We start from the raw sequence: 21,449 nt of genomic DNA, 5'->3' as shown, positions 1-21,449 counted from the left end.
CACTCTTCATAGGAGATTCAAATAGAACAACATGCAAGTGGCCACCATAAATACCTTTTCTCATGATTGGATGCACCAGCCTATGAAGTTCAAAGCTCAATGAGGTTACAAATACCAATTTAGTGCTTTAGTAAGTCAGTAAAACGTAGTAAAGGGGGCTTTACATGCTACGACATTGCTAATGCGAACTCGTTGGGGTCACGGAATTGGTGACGCACATCCGGCCACATTAGCGATGCCGTTGCGTGTGACACCTATGAGCGATTTTGCATCGTTGCAAAAACGTGCAAAATCGCTCATCGGTGACATGGGGGTCCATTCTCAAAAATCGTTACTGCAGCAGTAACGAGGTTGTTCCTCGTTCCTGCGGCAGCACACATCGCTCCGCGTGACACTGCAGGAACGAGGAAGCTCTCTTTACCTGCCTCCCGGCCACAATGCGGAAGGAAGGAGGTAGGCGGGATGTTCGTCCCGCTCATCTCCGCCCCTCCGCTTCTATTGGGCGGCTGTTCAGTGATGCAGCTGTGACGTCGCTGTGACACTGAAAGAACCGCCTACTCCGGTCACAGCGACGTCGCCGGGCAGGTAAGTATGTGTGACATGTCTGGGCGATGTTGTGCGGCACGGGCAGTGATTTGCCCATGTCGCACAACAGATGGGGGCGGGTACCCACGCTAGTGATATCGGTACCAATATCGCAGCGTGTAAAGTAGCCTTTAGGAGGGTTCAAATCAAGAAATTGATAAGGGTGCCCATACTTTTGCACCGGTCAAATTTTGTTTAAATGCGGATTGCACATTTTCTGTTAGTACAATAAACCTCATTTCAATCCAGAAATATTACTCAGTCCATCAGTTATTACATATATTAAACTGAAATAGCTGTTGTAAAAACCCAAATTGTTATAAAGAAAAAAGGTTAACATTAGTAGGAGTGACCAAACTTTTTCATAAGACTGTATATATATATATATATATATATATATACTAGCTGTAGTACCCAGGCATTGCCCGGGATAGTAACTGTCTCTCTCCCAGTCTCTGTCTGTGTGTCACTGTCTGTCTCTCTGTCTGTCTGTTTCCTTGTCTGTCTGTGTCTATGTCTTTGTCTGTCTGTTTCTATCTCTCTGTCTGTATTTCTTTCAGTCTATCTGTCTCTATCTCTGTATCTGTCTGTCTCTCTCTATCTCTGTGTCTGTCTCTATGTGTGTGGCTTTGTGTCTCTCTCTTTCCCCGTCTGTCTCTTTCCCCATCTGTCTCTTTCCCCATCTGTTTCTTTCCCCGCCTGTCTCTTTCTCCAGCTGTGTTTTTGCCCGGCTGTGTTTTTGCCCGGCTGTCTTTTTGCCCGGCTATCTCTTTGCCCATCTGTCTCTTTCTAGGGCTGTCTCTTTCCAGGGCTGTCTCTTTCCAGGTCTGTCTCTTTGCCCGTCTGTCTCTTTCCAGGTCTGTCTCTTTGCCCATCTTTCTCTTTGCCCGTCTGTCTCTTTGTCCGTCTGTCTCTTTGCCCGTCTGTCTCTTTCCATGACTGTCTCTTTGCCCAGCTGTCTCTTTGCCCATCTGTCTCTTTCACCGTCTGTCTCTTTTCTCGTCTGTCTATTTCCTTGTCTGTCTCTTTCCTCGTCTGTCTCTTTCCCGGTCTGTCTCTTTCCTGGTCTGTCTCTTTCCCGGTCTGTCTCTTTCCCGGTCTGTCTCTTTCCCGGTCTGTCTCTTTCCCGATCTGTCTCTTTCCAGGTCTGTCTCTTTCCAGGTCTTTCTCTTTGCCCATCTGTCTCTTTGCCTGTCTGTCTCTTTCAAGGGCTGTCTCTTTCCAGGGCTGTCTCTTTGCATGTCTGTTTCTTTCCAGGACTGCTTCTTTCCAGGGCTGTCTCTTTCCAGGTCTGTCTCTTTCCCCGTCTGTCTCTTTCCCGTTCTGTCTCTTTCCCGTTCTGTGTCTTTCCCATTCTGTCTCTTTCCAGGTCTGTCTCTTTTCCCGTCTGTCTCTTTCCAGGTCTGTCTCTTTTCCCGTCTGTTTCTTTGCCCATCTGTCTCTTTGCCCGTCTGTCTCTTTGCCCATCTGTCTCTTTACAGGTCTGTCTCTTTCCCCGTCTGTCTCTTTCCCCGTCTGTCTCTTTCCCCGTCTGTCTCTTTGCCTGTCTGTCTCTTTCCAGGTCTGTCTCTTTTCAAATCTGTCTCTTTGCCCATCTGTCTTTTTCGGTGTCTGTCTCTTTCCCTGTCTCTTTCCCTGTCTGACTCTTTCCAGGTCTGTCTCTTTCCAGGTATGTCTCTTTGCCCATCTGTCGCTTTTCAAGGCCTGTCTCTTTCTCTGTCTGTCTCTTTCCAGGTCTGTCTCTTTCTAGGGCTGTCTCTATCTCTCTCTCTTTGCTCATCTGTCTGTCTGTCTCCCCACTGACATCATATTACCTCACACATAAGCTTCTTATACTAACAGTTTATTTTGTTCCTATAGCAACCACTGATGGTTGCTATTAATAGCCTATAGCTCCCACCTCCATTCAGTTTAATGGAGTCAGGATTTTTGGAGAGTAACTGTAAAGCGCGGGGTTAAATTTTCTCGCCCAAACATAGTCTATGGCATTCCGTGAGTCATATAGGGTGTCTGTGCAAAATTTTGTGATTGCAGATGCGATGGTGCGGATTACTTTAGCGGACATACACACACACACACACACACGCATACATACACTCAGCTTTATATATTATATATATATATATATATATATATATATTGATAAAATTAAGTATTTGATACACTGACAATTGTGCAACTTTTACCACCTACGAAGAATGGGGCGATTTGTAACTTTTATCGTAGGTAGACTTTAACTGTGATAGACAGTATTTAAAAAATCCAGAAAATCAAATTAATTAATTTGCATTTCTTAGCCTGAAATAGATATTTGATTACCTACCAACCAGCAAGAATTCTTGCTCTCACAAACCTGTTATTTTTCTATAAGAAGCCCTCCTACTCTACACTCATTACCTGTATTAATTGCACCTGCTTGAACTCATTATCTGTAGAAAAGGCACCTGTCCCCACACTCAGTTAATCACACTCCAACCTCTCCTCCATGGCCAAGACTAAAGAGCTGTCTAAGAACACCAGGAGCAAAATTGTAGACCTGCAAAAGGCTGGGATTATCTACAGGACAATAGGCAAGCAACTTAGTGAGAAGGTAACAACTGTTATTTAAATTATTAGAAAATGGAAGAAAGAAAAGATGATTGTCAATCTTACTCTAAAAAAACCACGCCTTGCAGCATCAAAGGTCAGATACATGTGCACATGTTCAGAAATGCCCAATCTATCAAAATATAAAATCAAATAATCTGATCGGTAAACGGCATAGCGTCAAAAAAATTGCAAATGCCAAAATTACATTTTTTGGTCGCCGCATGGTTGCCGCAAATTTAAAAACGTCAGCTCGAGATGCAAAAAATAAGCCATCACAGAGCCATAGATCCTGAAAAATGAGAACGCTACGAGTTCCATAAAATGGCGCAAAAAGTGTGCCACTTTTTTTGGACGACCTTGTGAATTTTTTTAACCCTTAGATAAAAGTAAACCTATACATATTTGGTGTCTACAAACTCGTACTGACCTGAGACATCACACCCACACATCAATTTTACCATATAGTTAACATGGTGAATAAAGTATCCTAAAAACTATTGTGCGATGGCACTTTCTTTGCAGTTTTTCCGTACTTTAAATTTTTTTGCTGTTTTACAGTACACTATATGGTAAAACGTATGGTTTCAATTAAAAGTACAGCTTGTCCCACAGAAAACAAGCCCTTATATGGCAAGATTGACGGAAAAATAAAAAGGTTATGGCTCTTGGAAGAAGGGGAGAAAAAAAAAACAAAAACAGAAAAACAGAAAATCGCCCAGTGGTGAAGGGGTTAACCAATGAGCCACCGTGCCCTATCACTATGTTTACACTGACCTAGATTATCATGTTGCAAGGTAAATCTTATATCTTTTTGAATGCCATAAAAAAAATGAAACAAAAAGCAATTAAGAAATTGAACTTTTTTCACCACTTCATTTTATTTTGATTTTTTTTCCTCTGTTTCAGTACACTGTGTAGTAAAAACAATGATTTCCTTTAAAACCACATCTTGATCCACAAAAACAGCCACTCTTATTCCTATACTGACAGAAATATAAAAAAAATGTTAGTATAAGGGAGGAAATAACTAAAGTGCAAAAAACTAATAAATGGATGTGATGGGTTAAATGGATACTATTTAATGTTTTATTTCCCTAGTACTGTAGGAGACTTGAACATTTGCATTAATGTGCTTTTACCCTGGGATTCATTCTAATGAAAAAAAAAAAAGAAAATATTTATACAAATTATTGCAAAAAATTTTTTAGGAAGTAATCAGACCCATCAAAATTTAAGGCAAAAATCTGATTTGCTGCTATGGGGAAATGCTCTATTTTTACTTAACATATTCCAATATAACTTTCTTTATATTTGGCATATAAAGGTGATTGAGGCACAATCAGGGATGATCAGAAAGCTTGTCAAGTGCACTTGCTTTATATTTCTAGAAAATATTGTTCTTTAATTGCTATAAATAACATATTTCAGAAAAGACATTCAGACCCAAACTTTTTTTTATAACATAGTCACTAATGTAGCTCATTGCACCAAAGAGGTGAAAGATCTTTAAAAGGCCTCCTTTGACTGATCAAGTTTTCTATTCTTTTGCCTTTTCTTGTTGCTTTGTCCTACCTCTGCAGGTTGCTCATTTTTAATTGATATTTCATGAATAATTCAGTTTCAAACTGTATTTTTTTAAAGATGACTGTGGTTACCATTATTTTTTGAAGTCTGCCAAACCTTTACAACCATTAAATGTGGTATGAAGGGGGTCTCATTAATTTAGCTAGAGTGAAAGTTAAAAGCAGCAGTGAAATGACAATAAGAAGTTGTTTAGGTTTTCATTTATTTATACGCCTATACACTTTGTTTAGATTTGAAATATTGTTGCTTATATGTGACAAATGTGTAATTTTTGGACACAATAAAAATCCATTAGAAATATATTGATTTTAAGTTTTGTGAGGTTAAATTTGTATGTCAATAGGTGTAATAAGAGACATATGTAAAGCAAAGTGTATTTGTCAGCATTTTTAATAAATAGATGTGCTCATTTTCCCCATAACTAAACGAATTCTTTTTTGGACAATCACTACATGGTATATGTTAGCACAAAATTCTCAAGAATGGAAGTGAACAGCAGCTCTTTACTCTGGTTAAAAAGTGAGGCTCCATTTATATCACATCTAAATAAAGATTATTTTGATGGTCAAATATCAAATAATGACGTAATATTTGACTAAAAAAGCATCTTTGGTGGTGAGTCAGGCAATAAGTTAAATCTTACTAAGCTGGACTCTTAAACTTGATAAATGTGACGCGAAAGTCCACACTGTTAACACTGGTTGAAAAGCATATATCAGGTATAGCATATATCAGGTATAACATACAGTGTGTCCACCCATATCCTGTCCACCACCATTACCTTGAAAACGGCGGCAGCTAAAGGCATAGAAATGGTGTCTAGTATAGTAAAGTAGCCATGCGCTATGCAATGAAGCCACCTATTGTGCCACCTGGTGGAAAACAACGGAGTTAGCGTTTTATCTCGAATACGGAACGAGATAGAGAAAAAAAGTGAATTACAAAGTTGTAGGGCATCATCAATTCAATACAACTCAACACCTTGCATACGGAAATGCTATGATTAGAACGTATAAAACTCACAAGGCTGCAGACGTGAAGCGATACCTCATGGAACCCTTCCTACAAGTCATTGGGTATGGTGGCTGCGTGGAGTGGCCTCCACACTCACCTAACCTGACCCCATTGGACTTTTTTCTGTTAGGTTACATCAAACAGCAGGTGTATGCGACCCCTCCACCAACATTGCAGAACCTACAACCACGTATCACAGATGCTTGAGCAAACGTGTCACCTACCATGTTGCACAACGTGCAACAAGATACTGTATGTTGTCCAGAGTCCAGATGTGCATTGCAGCTGACTGTGGCCACTTTGAGCATCAAAGTTAAATGAGTGCCATATGCGTGACCAGCATTCAATGTTTTGGGGGGGGTCATGTATTTCATATCATAGCATTTCAGTATGCAAGATGTCAATTCGTATTGAATTGATAATGCCCTACAATTTTGTATTTCACTTTTTTTCTCTATCTCGTTCCGTTTTTGAGATAAAAATACTAACTTAATTGTTTTCAACCAGGTGGTTTCATGGAGTAGCGCATGGCTACTTTAAAAATACCTAGACACCACTTCTATGCCTATAGCTGCTGCCGTTCTCAAGTTAATGGCGGGGGACAGGATATGGGTGGATGCACTGTATTTTAGGTATGCATTTAGACCCTAATATTTTTTACTCATAACCACATGCTTACTACAAACAATAAAAGAGAAAGACGTGTAATTGTAACACCAGCCCTCATCACATGGTAAACGCCAATAAGCAATTGAACAAACATCTCAACATTAGCAAATGCCTCCTCAAAAATGGGAAAGTCTTCACTGAATACAGATTTGACCTCAGAATTTAGAATTTTGATAATGATTGATCAATTCTGGAAGAGAAAAAAGCAGATTTGTCTGCTGAGATATATTACAAAGTTGCTTATTTTCATGTGCACTATTGATTGCTGAAATAAAAATTAAAACGACACATGCTTTAAGAAGTGAGAATCTAGAGTTTTCAAATAGCAAATGTACATGACATAAAAGTTGAGAAATTGCTTCATCGCAGTCCAAACTAGTTTGTGGTGGTTACTTTTTACCTACTGCATCACAGGCTCTCCAAATCTGTCTACCAAATATGCATGGAAAAGTAATTTTGTCTAGATTAAACTAATATCTTGAGAGACGATGGTGTGGAGACAGGAGGGTCAGTGGATGATCTCTTCTGCTCTCCTGCTATCTTTAGAAAGACCTTATGGATCAAGCTCATTCCACTGAACACTCGCACTCCTTCCCCGTGGGCAGAACACTACTGAGACAACAGTGGGGGGAGGATATCACACATTAGTAAGACTTTATTGGTTCACCAACAGGCAGAACATATTGTAAATTCCCAGCAAGAACACAAGATGGTACAAAAGACTCCCCCTTCCACGGACCTGCCAGGAATTAGAATCTTCAAGACTCTGGGGCTTCTAGGGCTAACTATTCCAGGAAGCTCACCAAGTACAGCAAGATATGTAGCCAGGTGACCAAGTTGATCCATCCTTGCTCTCCAAGCAAATTGGTGGGTTCAGCATTGAACGGTGAAGCAGTTCTGTGATCCTTCAGCTGGAACCATGGATTCTTAGCTGATATCCTGCAGAATTAATGAAGTGAAGCAGTTCTGTAAAACTTCAGCTGGAACCGTGGATCCTAGGCTGAAGTTCTTTAGGATGAAAAAAGTGAAGCAGTTCTGTGATCCTCCAGCTGGAACCATTGATCTTAGGTTGAAGTCAATTAGAATAAATGAAATTAAGCAGTTCTGTGATCCTCCAGCTTAAACCATGTATCCTCTCCTGAAGTCCTGTAGAATGAACGAATCTTGAAGCAGTTCTGTGATCCTCCAGCTGGAACCATGGATCCTAGGCTGTAGTCCTATAAAATATGAATGAATTGAAGCAGTTTTGTGATCCTCCAGCTCAGATTTAACTGTGAATCCTAGGCTGAAGTCTTGTAGAATATGAATCTTTTGACAGGAGCAAGGCCCCTTTAATACCTATCAGTTCTCATTTCATGGTATTGGGTCTTATAGGATTGGTGGGAGATGGATGTACTCTCATTGATTGCTAATTCAATCCAACTGCATAATTTTCTTCTGAATTATGTAATTAAAAGGGGTCAGCCAATGCACATTTAACAGGCAATCTGCATTTAACACATTTAACAGGCAATAGGGCTCCAATCAGTCTGACATGAGACAATTGCTAACTTCTGTTGATTTACCAAACAAAGGAACCATACATATGGCCTAATTAAGAACAGTTCACCCACCATACAAGTGGCCAGATGCTGAGTAATCACAGATGGCTCCTTGCTTCTTGGGCTCTATTCATATGTGTGTTCAAAAGTCCATCATAAATTCAGCAATATGTAAATAGAAGCATTCAGTACTCTTCTTCTTGTAGCAATGGTGGATATATTGATATAACCCAATACACACTTATTATAAATCTTATGTGCACCAGGAAATAGAGCCAGTAGTTTATTAATGTATTTTATTAACCCCCCCATGATGGAGCAAAACAGCAGAATTAACGAAGATAATCTTTTACCTGTGCTCACTCCGCTAGGCTTTGCTTCCTTCTCCTATAGTTGTCCCTCTTTCTCTATGCTATTTTGACCCAATTAGCAACTATGATGTCATTATGCAAAGATTTTTAAGGTCTTCTCAGGTGGCTTCTTGCTGCCTGAGCATTAAAGTAGTATAGCACTCTGCTAAAAAAATATTGTAAGGTGGCAGCAAGTCAGGTCTTGGTCAGGAGGTATGTGTCACTAAGGTGACAAGGTTTGTGATATAAGACCAAGAGAAGCAGGCTCCAGCACGTATAATGCTGAGAGGTGTCTTCTAATGGGCCCGTATTTTGGGTTCGGGTTTTAGAAACAGCCACTAGAGCTTGGTGGGTCTGGCCATTCCCTTACCTCCAGTTCCAGGATTTGAAACAAGTGATAAAAGACAGTTCACCTTCCTAATTTGCTGTGTGCGAGTAGAAGTGAAAACACCTTTTGAATTGAAGCCTGGATGAAACTGAGCAGACTTATTATCCTGTGCAGAACTGGGTGGAGACTTTTGTAAACAAGTCAGCCCATACTGCTGGATAGACTATAGTGATGGGCAGTCCTGCTCTTTTTGGTGATCCGGTTCCCATGGCTCTGCTCACCAAAAAGAGCTGGCTCTTTCCGATCGTTCATAGCTCCCTATTAAATATGTGATCACCCCAGGTGAAAAAAATTTTAAGATTACATTAAAGCCACTGAAATCCCACCCACCCATGGCTAAACCCCGTCCACTTAACACAGGCCAATTAAATTGTTGAGTGGGCGGGGTTTCATCCTCTGAACACCCAAATTTTACATCCAGTGAGAGCCATAAAGAGAATTCAGTGGCTCTCACTGGAGATTCAGCTCCTATCAGTCACAGAAGGGAGCCAGATCTTTGTGTCAGATCGTTCGCGACCGACACATCGCTAATGGACTATTTTGTTTGTTATACTTTTGTATCCAAGAGAAGGTTGAACATTTATGGACTACAATAAATCTTCCTGTTTTGCACCAATCAGCTTCGTGCCTATGCCTATCTCAAGCAGCTGCCGTAGTTAGTAATCCATTATAAAATCTATGGAGCTTAGCAAAACTTCCCCCTCGGTTCTTTTCAACTCAGATGTTTGATTAAATGTTTAGCGGCTCAATACGGCTACCTTGCAACAAGCTACTATTACCAAGCTCAGTTTTGCAAACCTTGGTGATATTTACACCTTGAACTCTGCAGAATCAAGGAACCTGATAAAAAAAACCTCATCTCTACCATACCTGCTGCTGATCAAACCTTCACCTCTGCTGTTTCAAGTTACATGTTAATCAACTCACAGAATTGCTGGTGCTGTCTACTTCTGCACTCTTACAATATAGTTCCAGATTAACTACACATTACTGTTCTTGTCCTGTCAAAACAACTGCTTTTTATGCATCCTATGTACCCAGCTCCACCTATCCCCTTACCATCCTGCATACCCAGCTATGCTAGTCTTTTCTTTTCGACAGACCATCCAGCATGTCTTGTCCTCACTTCTGTGCTATGCAGCAAACCCTGACCTATGGCTTATAGAATCTACCTCACTAGGTCAGCACATAATCAATCTTAAATGATTATTTTTAATTGTCAACTAAGCAGTTCATTAGAGAATCCACTTCACTAGGTGAGAACATAAGATTTTAAATGGTTATTCTCAAGTTGTCTATTGAGCACTTTACAACCCAGCAGTTTTATTTCCTGATTTATGGCAAGGTGGACACTCCTCCTTGAGTGACACTTCTGATGAGTAGCAGAAATGTAGTATATGTAGAACTATAAAGCTTAGCACAAAATCTGTCATTCATTTAGCTATCAGTGGTTCTTGATTCTACACTACAATCAATATTTTACGTATAGAGATATCTGAGCATTTGAAAAAGCACACTGATCATGATGGTACTAGATGTTATTAGAACTACTCTGGAAGCAGCCAATGATGGGTGCTGGTGATTTTGCAACATTTATAACAGCAGCTTATCAGGAACTATTAGAGAGAGGGAGGTGAGCTGCTAATTGTTTTGTATAATCGAGTGGGCTTGAGAGAGGTGGCTGGAAGTTGATGCCTTAGCCTGGAATGTAACTACTGTGCACACTCAGCTATATTTTTCAGGAATCAGGTTAAAAAAACAACTAAATCTCTGTCAGTATTCAAATATCTATGGACCTAACTGTATATAGTACACGTGTGTTTATATACCGTTAGGTCCAGAAATATTTGGACAGTGACACAATTTTCGCGAGTTGGGCTCTGCATGCCACCACATTGGATTTGAAATGAAACCTCTGCAACAGAATTCAAGTGCAGATTGTAACGTTTAATTTGAAGGTTTGAACAAAAATATCTGGTAGAAATTGTAGGAATTGTACACATTTCTCTACAAACACTCCACATTTTAGGAGGTCAAAAGTAATTGGACAAATAAACCAAACCCAAACAAAATATTTTTATTTTCAATATTTTGTTGCGAATCCTTTGGAGGCAATCACTGCCTTAAGTCTGGAACCCATGGTCATCACCAAACGCTGGGTTTCCTCCTTCTTAATGCTGTGCCAGGCCTTTACAGCCGCAGCCTTCAGGTCTTGCTTGTTTGTGGGTCTTTCCGTCTTAAGTCTGGATTTGGGCAAGTGAAATGCATGCTCAATTGGGTTAAGATCTGGTGATTGACTTGGCCATTGCAGAATGTTCCACTTTTTTGCACTCATGAACTCCTGGGTAGCTTTGGCTGTATGCTTGGGGTCATTGTCCATCTGTACTATGATGCGCCGTCCGATCAACTTTGCGGCATTTGGCTGAATCTGGGCTGAAAGTATATCCCGGTACACTTCAGAATTCATCCGGCTACTCTTGTCTGCTGTTATGTCATCAATAAACACAAGTGACCCAGTGCCATTGAAAGCCATGCATGCCCATGCCATCACGTTGCCTCCACCATGTTTTACAGAGGATGTGGTGTGCCTTGGATCATGTGCCGTTCCCTTTCTTCTCCAAACTTTTTTCTTCCCATCATTCTGGTACAGGTTGATCTTTGTCTCATCTGTCCATAGAATACTTTTCCAGAACTGAGCTGGCTTCATGAGGTATTTTTCAGCAAATTTAACTCTGGCCTGTCTATTTTTGGAATTGATGAATGGTTTGCATCTAGATGTGAACCCTTTGTATTTACTTTCATGGAGTCTTCTCTTTACTGTTGACTTAGAGACAGATACACCTACTTCACTGAGAGTGTTCTGGACTTCAGTTGATGTTGTGAATGGGTTCTTCTTCACCAAAGAAAGTATGCGGCGATCATCCACCACTGTTGTCATCCGTGGACGCCCAGGCCTTTTTGAGTTCCCAAGCTCACCAGTCAATTCCTTTTTTGTCAGAATGTACCCGACTGTTGATTTTGCTACTCCAAGCATGTCTGCTATCTCTCTGATGGATTTTTTCTTTTTTTTCAGCCTAAGGATGTTCTGCTTCACCTCAATTGAGAGTTCCTTAGACCGCATGTTGTCTGGTCACAGCAACAGCTTCCAAATGCAAAACCACACACTTGTAATCAACCCCAGACCTTTTAACTACTTCATTGATTACAGGTTAACGAGGGAGACGCCTTCAGAGTTAATTGCAGCCCTTAGAGTCCCTTGTCCAATTACTTTTGGTCCCTTGAAAAAGAGGAGGCTATGCATTACAGAGCTATGATTCCTAAACCCTTTCTCCGATTTGGATGTGAAAACTCTCATATTGCAGCTGGGAGTGTGCACTTTCAGCCCATATTATATATATAATTGTATTTCTGAACATGTTTTTGTAAACAGCTAAAATAACAAAACTTATGTCATTGTCCAAATATTTCTGGACCTAACTGTATATATATATATATATATATATATATATATATATATATACACAGCGGGTGGAATAAGCATTGAATATGTCACCAATTTTCTAAGCAAATATGTTTCTGAAAGTGCTATTTGCATGAATTTCTCAACAGATGTCAGTAACAGCACATCAAATCCATACAGGAAAAGAAATCAAATCATAGGTTTTTTTTTTTATTATTATTATTATTATTATTATTATTATTAAACAGCCTTCAGCTCGATCTCGAACCATCGCGCCTTGATGGATGAATGTTCTGTAGGAAGATTGATCTTGTTCATGCCTAGATAAGTCCGCCAGGGTCTTCTCTGCCATTATCTTGATAGTATAAAGCCATCAGGTTGCTGGTCTTCCTCTTTGTCTTGTTACATCTTTTCTTCTGACCACAATGTCCTTCTCCATTGATTGCTCTCTTTGTATGACGTGTCCAAAATTAGTTAAGTAATAGTTTGGTGATCCTTGCTCTGATTCACGTCTGGCTTGAGTTGTTCCAAAATTGATTTATTTCATATAGGAAAAGGAAAAGATGCATACTCTATAGGGATCATCAAAACATCTATAATTTCAAATTGAAAAAACTTTTATTCCATATTAAGTACAAAAATCATGGTACAAAAAAACATAGTGAATAGAACACAGTTCACATACAAACAACTGGACAGACTACAAAATCACTTAAAAAGGTGCAAATTTCACATGCTTCACCAAAGTTAGTTATATATTTATATCATTTCAATGCCCACAACAAGTTTTGTTTATTGCTCCATGTGTTGTGTATACCTTGAATACTTATGATTAAATATAGGGTGTATCAAGTCTTCCCAAATAATAAATATTTATACACAACACAACAGTATTTTTTCCAAACCGTGTTAACAAGCCGCACAAATAAATAGTCTATACCCAGCTAGGTACAAATGTTATGTCACCACTAGTGTTGAGTGGACCTGGATCTGAAAAATCCGGATCAGCACGGTTCGAGGTTCCGATCCGAGTCCGACCAGTACCCGGGATCCGGGGTGCACGATCCGGATCCGTTTTTTTTTTTTCTCTCTCTCTCTCTCTCTCTCGTCCCAGATCCCGTTCCCCATTGATTTATATGGCCGCGGATTCCGGATTGGATCCGGACTTCGGCGGCAAGCCGATCCAGATCCACCAGACCCGGATTATGACCGATCCGCTCAAAATCAAAAGTACATCTGCATGTTGCAACCACACAGGTGGTGTTACTGAACAGCTACTAATGCATCAGCAGTCCCAGAATATGCTATCGTTAGTACAATTTGTGACCCCCTAAAGATAGTTTAGGTAAAACAAACACATATTAGGATTTTCTATACACATTTGTAGACTAAATATCAATTATAGACAGTAGTATAGCTACCTCCTATGACCTACAAGCTGTTCGGCCTCTATAGCTTAAATAAAGCAGCAGAGGACAGCAGGACTCAAACTTAAAGGTGAAAAGAGGGGGGGAATATCTACCGCGGCTAGAATGGGGACGCAGTATAAAGGGGTACAGCAGGATTGAAGCCCCATGCGTATCTCCTCTCCTGCTGGCTTTCACAAGGTCAATAAGCTTATCTTCTCTTTAAGATTGAGTTCTGCTGTCCTCTGTTGCCTTATTTAAGCTACAGAGGTTGAACAGCTTCTAGCTTTTATTTGTGAAAATACCAGAAATTTGGTGAAAATGTTAAAAAGTTCCCAAATTTTTAAACTTTTAATTTTTATGCTCTTAAACCAGAGTTATGTCACACAAAAAAGTTAATAAATAACATTTCCCACATGTCTACTTTACATTAGCACAATTTTTGAAAAAAAAATTTTTCTAGGAAGTTAGAAGGGTTCAAAGTTTATTAGCATTTTTTTACAGACCGTATTACATTTGAACTGACTTTCAAAGGCCTAGGTAACACAAAATACCCCAAAGTGAAGCCATTTTAAAACTGCACCCCTCAAAGTACTCAAAATCACATGCAAGATGTTTATTAACACTTTAGATGCTTCAGAGGAATGAAAGCAAAGTGGAAGGAGAATATAAAAAATTATCTAGGTGGTTGGTGAGCACCGTGAACCCCCGGGTACTCCACTGAATTTTATAACGTTGCGCCATGAAAATAAAAAAAAATGCATTTTTACCACAAAATTGTTACTTAAACCAGAAATCTTTTATTTTTTTTACAAGGGTAAAAGGAAAAAATACACCATATAATTTCCTGTGCAAATTCTCCTGAGGTCGCTGATATGTCATATGTGGAATGAATCTACTGTTTGGGTGAAGGGCAGGAATTGGAAGGGAAAAAGTGCCATTTGACTTTATGAAGGTAAATTAGCTGCAGTTGTTTCTGGATTCCATGTCACGTTTGGATAGTCCATTATGTGCTTAAAGAGCAGAGCTCCCCCACAAGTGACCCAAGTTTGGAAACTAAACCCTCTCAAGGAATTTATCTAAATGTTTGGTGAGCACCTTGAACCCTAGGGAGCTTCATGGAATTTTATAACATTGAACAGTAATAATGTAAAAATACATTTTTTACCACAATTTTTTTTCTTTAATCCCACAGCTTTCAATTTCACAAGGGTAACAGGAGATAATGTACCATATAATTTGTTGTGCAATTTCTCCTGAGTATGCCAGTACACCATGTGTGGTTGAAAACTACTTTTGAGGCACAGTACAAAGTGAAAAAGGGAAGGAGCGCCATATTTAAGTTCAGATTTAGTTGGAATGGTTTGCGGATGCCATGTCCCATTTGAAAAGCTCCTGAGGTACTCAAACAGTTGAGCTCCCTTTCAAGTGACCCATTTTGAAAATTAGACCCCTTATGGAATTTTTCTGGGTGTTTGGTGAGCACCTTGAACCTTCAGGTGCTTCACAGAATTTTATAATGTTGAGCTGTGAAAATGAAAAAAAACAAAAACATTTTTAGCCAGAAAATATTGCTTTTACACCAAATTTTTCAAATTCACTATGGTAATAGGAAATAATGAGCGATAAAATTTGCAGTGCAATGTCTCCTATCCCCATTCGTGGTTGAAAATTTATTTTGGGGCACAGAACAAAGTGAGGAAGGGAAGGAGCGCCATATTTGAGTTCAGATTTAGTTGCAATGGTTTGCAGGTGCTATTTCACATTGGCAGAACCTCTGAGGTGCCAGGGCAGCATAAACCCCTTACAACTAACTCCATTTTACAAACTGCACCACTCAATCAATTTATCCAGGGGTGCAGTGAGCATATCGACATCACATTTGGGTCACAAAATTTTATACTATTGGGCGATGAACAAAAAATAATTACATTTTTACCACTGAAATGCTGTTTTAACCACAGATTTCCAATTTTCACAAGGAGAATAGGTAAAAAGGCCTCATAATTTCTAACACAATTTGTCTTGAATTTGGCAATACTCCACATGTGACTATACAGTACTGTTTGGCCGCATCACAGGGCTTGGAAGGGAAGGAGCGCCATTTGATTTTTGGTACACAGATTTTCCTAGTATAGTTTACAGACTCCATTTACAGAGCCCTTAAGTTCCAGAACAGAAGAAAGCCCCTCAATTGACAATATTTTATTATGGCCCCCTGGCAATTCATCTATGGAGTAGTGATAATTTAGTCTCTGGAAAGCACCCATGGTGTCAAAAGCAGCGAATGTTGAAAAATTAAAAATTGAAATTAGGTCATTGTCATGCCCAGTACATTGTAGTGCCCCAACATTGTGCCCAGCTTGTGCTTCTGGCATCATACACCTTGTAAATTAAGCAATAGATATGGAGCATGAAATTCAAAAGTTCAAAACATTGTTACAGTTTTGCTATATATACTGGAGATCAAAATTAGAGAACAAACAATTTCCTAAAAGTTAAGGTCATTGTGTAGTCCTATGTGATTATACCCTAACATGAGTAAACTAGCAGTATTTTAAGCTTATTTAATAAATTGAATTTTTTCAAAATCACATAATGAAAATGTAAATGAGATTAATTAAAAAGAATACAGATAAAAATTAGAGAACACTTTCAGATAACTGCAAGTTATTAGTGTTAATCTGGCACCTGGTGCTAATTTCCTTAATTATCTGACAATCCCTATTTAACTAGCAGCCTAAGGCCGGTTTCACACATCCGACTTTTTGCCGTTCTTTACCGGATCCGGCGCTCTCCCGTACAGATAATACAGTACAATGACAGCGCTGTAACTTCCGGGTCACATGCGCCGGTCACATGACATCAGTATCAGCAATTGTAAAATATGTGAAAAAAGGTATGTTCTCACCCATCTGATGGTTCAAGGTTCAGCAGCAGATAAAAACACAAACAGCACAGCAAATTCATGGAGTCATCACTACAAATATATCCAGTACCAATTCCATACACTCCAGGTGAGCTGGATGCTCTAAGCTCCTGTGTTGCAGCAGGGCTTTTAATAAATCACTATACAAGGATAAAATAACATCAAAATTCAGAACACAAAAAATAGCAATAATAAAATAAACCACTCTGCAAACTGTGAGCTCACCCACTGGGGAGACAAATCTAAAAATCTCCAAAGCAGTACTGATGTGCAGTGCCCATATAATGCTAACAATGCAAATATCAACACAAACAAGGTTATCCTGGAAAAACAATTGCTTCCTTCTGCTCAAGCAATGTTCCCCAACTCTGAGGACTGGTTTTTCCAGCAGGACAATGCACCATGTCACACAGGCAGGTCACTCAATGTGTGGATGAAGGACCACCACATCAAAACCCTGTCATGGCCAGCCCAATCTCCAGACCTGAACCCCATTGAAAACCATTGGAATGTAATCAAGAGGAAGATTTATAGTCACAAGCCATCAAACAAAGAAGAACTGCTTAAATTTATGCACCAGGAGTGGCATAAGGTCACCCAAAAGCAGTATGAAAGACTGGTGGAAAGCATGCCAAGACGCATGAAAGCTGTGATTAAAAATCATGGTTATTACACAATATATTGCTTTCTGACCTCTTCCTAAGTTAAAACATTATTAGTATTGTTGTTTCTAAATGATTATGAACTTGTTTTCTTTGCATTATTTGAGGTGTGAAAGCAATGCATTGTTTTGTTATTTTGACCATTTCTCATTTTCAGAAAATAAATACAAAATATTTTGCTTGGAAATTCGGAGACATGTTGCCAGTAGTTTATAGAATAAAAGAACAATTTACATTTTACTCAAAAATATACCTATAATGAGAAAAATCAGAAAAACTGAACATTTTGCAGTGGTCTCTTAATTTTTGCTAGAGCTGTATATCTATATATATATATATATATATATATATATATATATATATATATATATATATACATATACATATATACTGTATATGGCTGCCAGTCATAGTAGATGGGAGGCATGTGTAACAGGGGTGGTTGTCCTCTGTGATGTAAACCTGGCTGTATACATAGTAGTAAGAGAGTTCTTAGGGCGCATTAGAGCCTGGTTCTACAAGCAGTGGGAGAGATGGGTGGGTCTGGCTGCTAACATATTTCCATGTAAGGCCCACTTCACACGCCAATGTCTCCGGTACGTGTTAGGTCCGTTCCGGCTCGTACCGCAGACACGGGCACATGTAGACCCATGAAAATCAATGGGTCTGCATACACGTGCGTGTTTCGCCATGGAACGTGTGTATGTGTGGAGCATATGTACCACCCCGCGCTCGTCTGCAGCCGAGCAGCTCGGATCCGGGCTCGTTGGTGGGTGGCTAGAGCGCCTCCGAACCTGGGGTCACTTCGCTCTGAAAGGGGATGCTGGCGCTTTTGGTGGGGGTTAGGTAGGTGCACGGCCGGAGCCGCGCTTGAGTTTGTGACGCCACCCATGGGACGTGGTGAAGGTAGACACCACCGCTGCGATTACTGGGCACCCGGGGGAGATGGTAGTGCAGCCAGATGTTAACCCCTCCGTGGGCAGGGATGATGGCCCCGGGACCTATTGGGGATAGCTGGGCGGTGCGGGGCGATGTGCGCGACCGGAGGGCACTGTTGTACTCACTGTTATTGACACACACAAGTCACTGGTAAACCAAGTTGATGGTGGTCGGTGCCCGCAGCCGGCTGCGGTCGGGTCCCCCACCCAGATGGTGGTCTCTGCCCTTCTCGTGCACCGTGTTGTGTAGATGTAGACTGCCTACGCTTCAGCGACGGGAGTCAGCTCCCCGGCTTTGTGTTTGTCGGGAGAGCCCGTTTGCCCGCAGACGCTGGCCCGTGGGATCTTTCTGCCTGTGCGGTGGCTTTCTATCCCGCTCAGTGGGCTGTTGTCTTCAGTCGGTACTTGGGTGGGAAAGGACCTATAGTCCAGACCGCAATCAATTAACTCAGTCCAGTGGATTCTGGACCTCATTTCAGGGTCTTAGTACCCCCCTGTGTGCTCCGGTTTCCGAGTTGGTTCCCCGGGTCGGTACCGGCGGGCCACTACCCTGTCCCAGTCCACAACGGTTCCACCGAGCCGTCTTCCCAGCTCCTGCAGGCTGAGGCCACCGTTTGCCTCCTAGCCAAGGTGTTCGGGCTACGACCCTCACACCTGTCAGTCTGTCACCGGCCTGTCTCACAGGCCTCACCTCCTCCTCTCCTCAACACTCCTGTCACTAATCTGACTTCAAGTGAACTTTTTTTTCCTGCCTCAGGCCCTCTGAACTCCTCGGTGGGCGTGCCAACCACCTGGCTCCGCCCCCTTGATGTGTTCATCAAGCACTGAGGGAGGTGACTAGGGTTTTTGTGGTTGGCTGATGACTACTTTTTAGGGGACAGGTGTTGCGCAGGGGTCTAACTGTGACTACCTGGCTAGTCCAGGTCGTCACACATACGCGTGTCCGTGTGTTCCACACGTATACATGTCCACGTTTTCTCCGGCATCACAGGTGTCACACGGCCCGCATATGGACCACACAGATGTAGTGTGCATGCGGTCCCGTGTGACACGTGCCAGAGAAAACTCACGTGTCAGAGAAAAAAATAACAAACCTTTACTCACCTTCTCCAGCCCTCCTGTCTCTGCCGCTGCTGTCACTTGCTTCCGACCACCGCTCATTATGCTCATTTAATATTCACTTCACTGCGGCCGGAAACTGCAGCAGGGGGGAGACGGCAGGGCTGGAGACAGAAGATCAGCACCACGGACAGCGACGCCAGGGACAGGTGAGTTGAAAGTTCTCGTTCTCCGTTTGTTATCACGGATAACACACGGAGAACACACGTAGTGCCATAAACACGGCACTCTGAGGGGAAAACGCACCTTTGACACGTCCGTGAAACACGTGCGTGATTTTCACGGACGTGTGAAGGGGGCCTAAGAGTGTGATACAGAGGTTTAAATGGAGACTGTTTTTTCTCACACATGGTTTGTATGTGGAGGTTGGAACAGCTCCTGTGGCATATTGTATTGTGAAAACCTGTGCAGTTTGCCCCCCTCAGATATATTTATAGACTTTTTACTTTCAGTTTATTATTTTGTGTCGGAAAAGGTTGTTTTGTTTTCTATTTTTCTAAAGAGGTTTATGAGGATGTAATAAACCTGGTGAACTTAAATCGTTCTTGTCCTTTCCTCAAACCCTCAGCCGAGTGAGTAGCCTGTTTACAAAGCACAGACACAAAAACCCCGGACAACCTTACAGGTTACAGATCCCAACTTTTACTGACCCCATAACAATGTGTCAGTCAGCAACTCTCTCAATAAATTGATGGCTACATACTGCCTTACACAAGTATTGGTTTAGAAAATATTCATGTTTTTAACAAATTTTTCTTCCTCATCCTATAAATCATTCTGCAGCCGCATACAGTTAGTACAGCTTGTATGTTGTGTGTGGATAATTCTCCTTGTAAAGACCTTTAGAATATTTCCTTTGTTTTCTACAGGAAAATTATTTTAATTGCCTTTATCTCTGACTTTGGTATCATTATCTTTACAATCATTGAATAATACAGTTGAACTTATATATATTTTGGTAGAACCACTTGTGATTCAAATGAGTAAATTATATGAAGATGTAGCTGTTTAGTGACTGATGTTTCAACTTTACCCCCTTGTATTTTTGCGGTATGGTAGAGTATTATTTCAAGATTTAGGTTAAATAATGAAAAGTAAAAGTATTGGTTACCACTTTAAGCTTGAAAGCAAGGTGATAGAGTATTGTTATTTTCACAGCTATCTGCGAATAAAGGGAACAGAGTGAAAAACTCTAAGGCCATGTGCGCACTAGAAAGTGACTTTTTCTTAAGGAAAATCTGGACCCTCTTAAAGAATCCTGCACTCGTGGTAAAAAAATGCACCAAAACCGCAGCGAAATCCGCATGCGGTTTTACCGTGGTTTGCCGCGGATTTACCGCAGATTTTCGCAAGGTTGGGCCATGCGGATTTTTACCATTATTTCTGGCAAAATACGTAGGTACCTGAGGAAAAGAAGTAACATGCTCATGAATTCCGCAGCAGAAAATCCGCGGGTAAATCCGCAAGTATAAAAAAGCATAGTGTGCGCACAGAATTTTTTAAAACCCATAGGTTTTTCTGGGAATGACTGCAGCATTGTTAAACACATTTTCTGCAGCAAGACCATGGCAAATCCGTGGCAAAATGCGTGGTCACAGCGTGCGCACAGGGCCTAAGACAGTTTTGATCAACAGGTATTTCATCCCTTGAGACAATAAAGACCTTGGTAGTTTGATGTCCACTGTTTTGAATTTTGGTGTTAATCCAGAATCAGCTCCTCTCATTTCCAAGAAGCCATTTAGAAGTCTATACAAGAAAATGTTGATTTGCATCATTACATGTTTTACCCAATTTTATTGTGCAGATGCAAATATAAGAACTGTGTTTCTGCAAGTTTTGTTTTCCTGTAATATCACCACAGAACTCATGCTTCATGAAAATGGACATTATTGTTTTATTGTAAAGTTAAACTGTTTGCAAATAACTGCAAGCACCATTTATACTTGTTACTGGCCCACAATGTTAATCCATTATCAAAGTGCAACACAGCATCAGAGCGATTGTTTTCTGCGTTGTTTGGCAAAGGTTTATGAGATGGGATTTTTTTTTTCTTCCTTTCTTTACATTTTTGGAAGCTGAATAAGGTTTTCATCAATGCTTTTTCAAGTGATTTGTAAGAGCCTAAGGGGATTGGCAGGCAAGCTATGGTCCATGCCAGCTGTCATGCCCTAGGCCATGCCAAAAAGCATAAAGCAAGCCTGATATACTACTTTTC

Source organism: Anomaloglossus baeobatrachus, chromosome 2 (genome assembly GCF_048569485.1).
Source record: "Anomaloglossus baeobatrachus isolate aAnoBae1 chromosome 2, aAnoBae1.hap1, whole genome shotgun sequence".
Taxonomy (NCBI): domain Eukaryota; kingdom Metazoa; phylum Chordata; class Amphibia; order Anura; family Aromobatidae; genus Anomaloglossus; species Anomaloglossus baeobatrachus.
The sequence above is the reverse complement of the archived record's forward strand: the minus strand, read 5'-3'. Positions refer to the sequence as shown.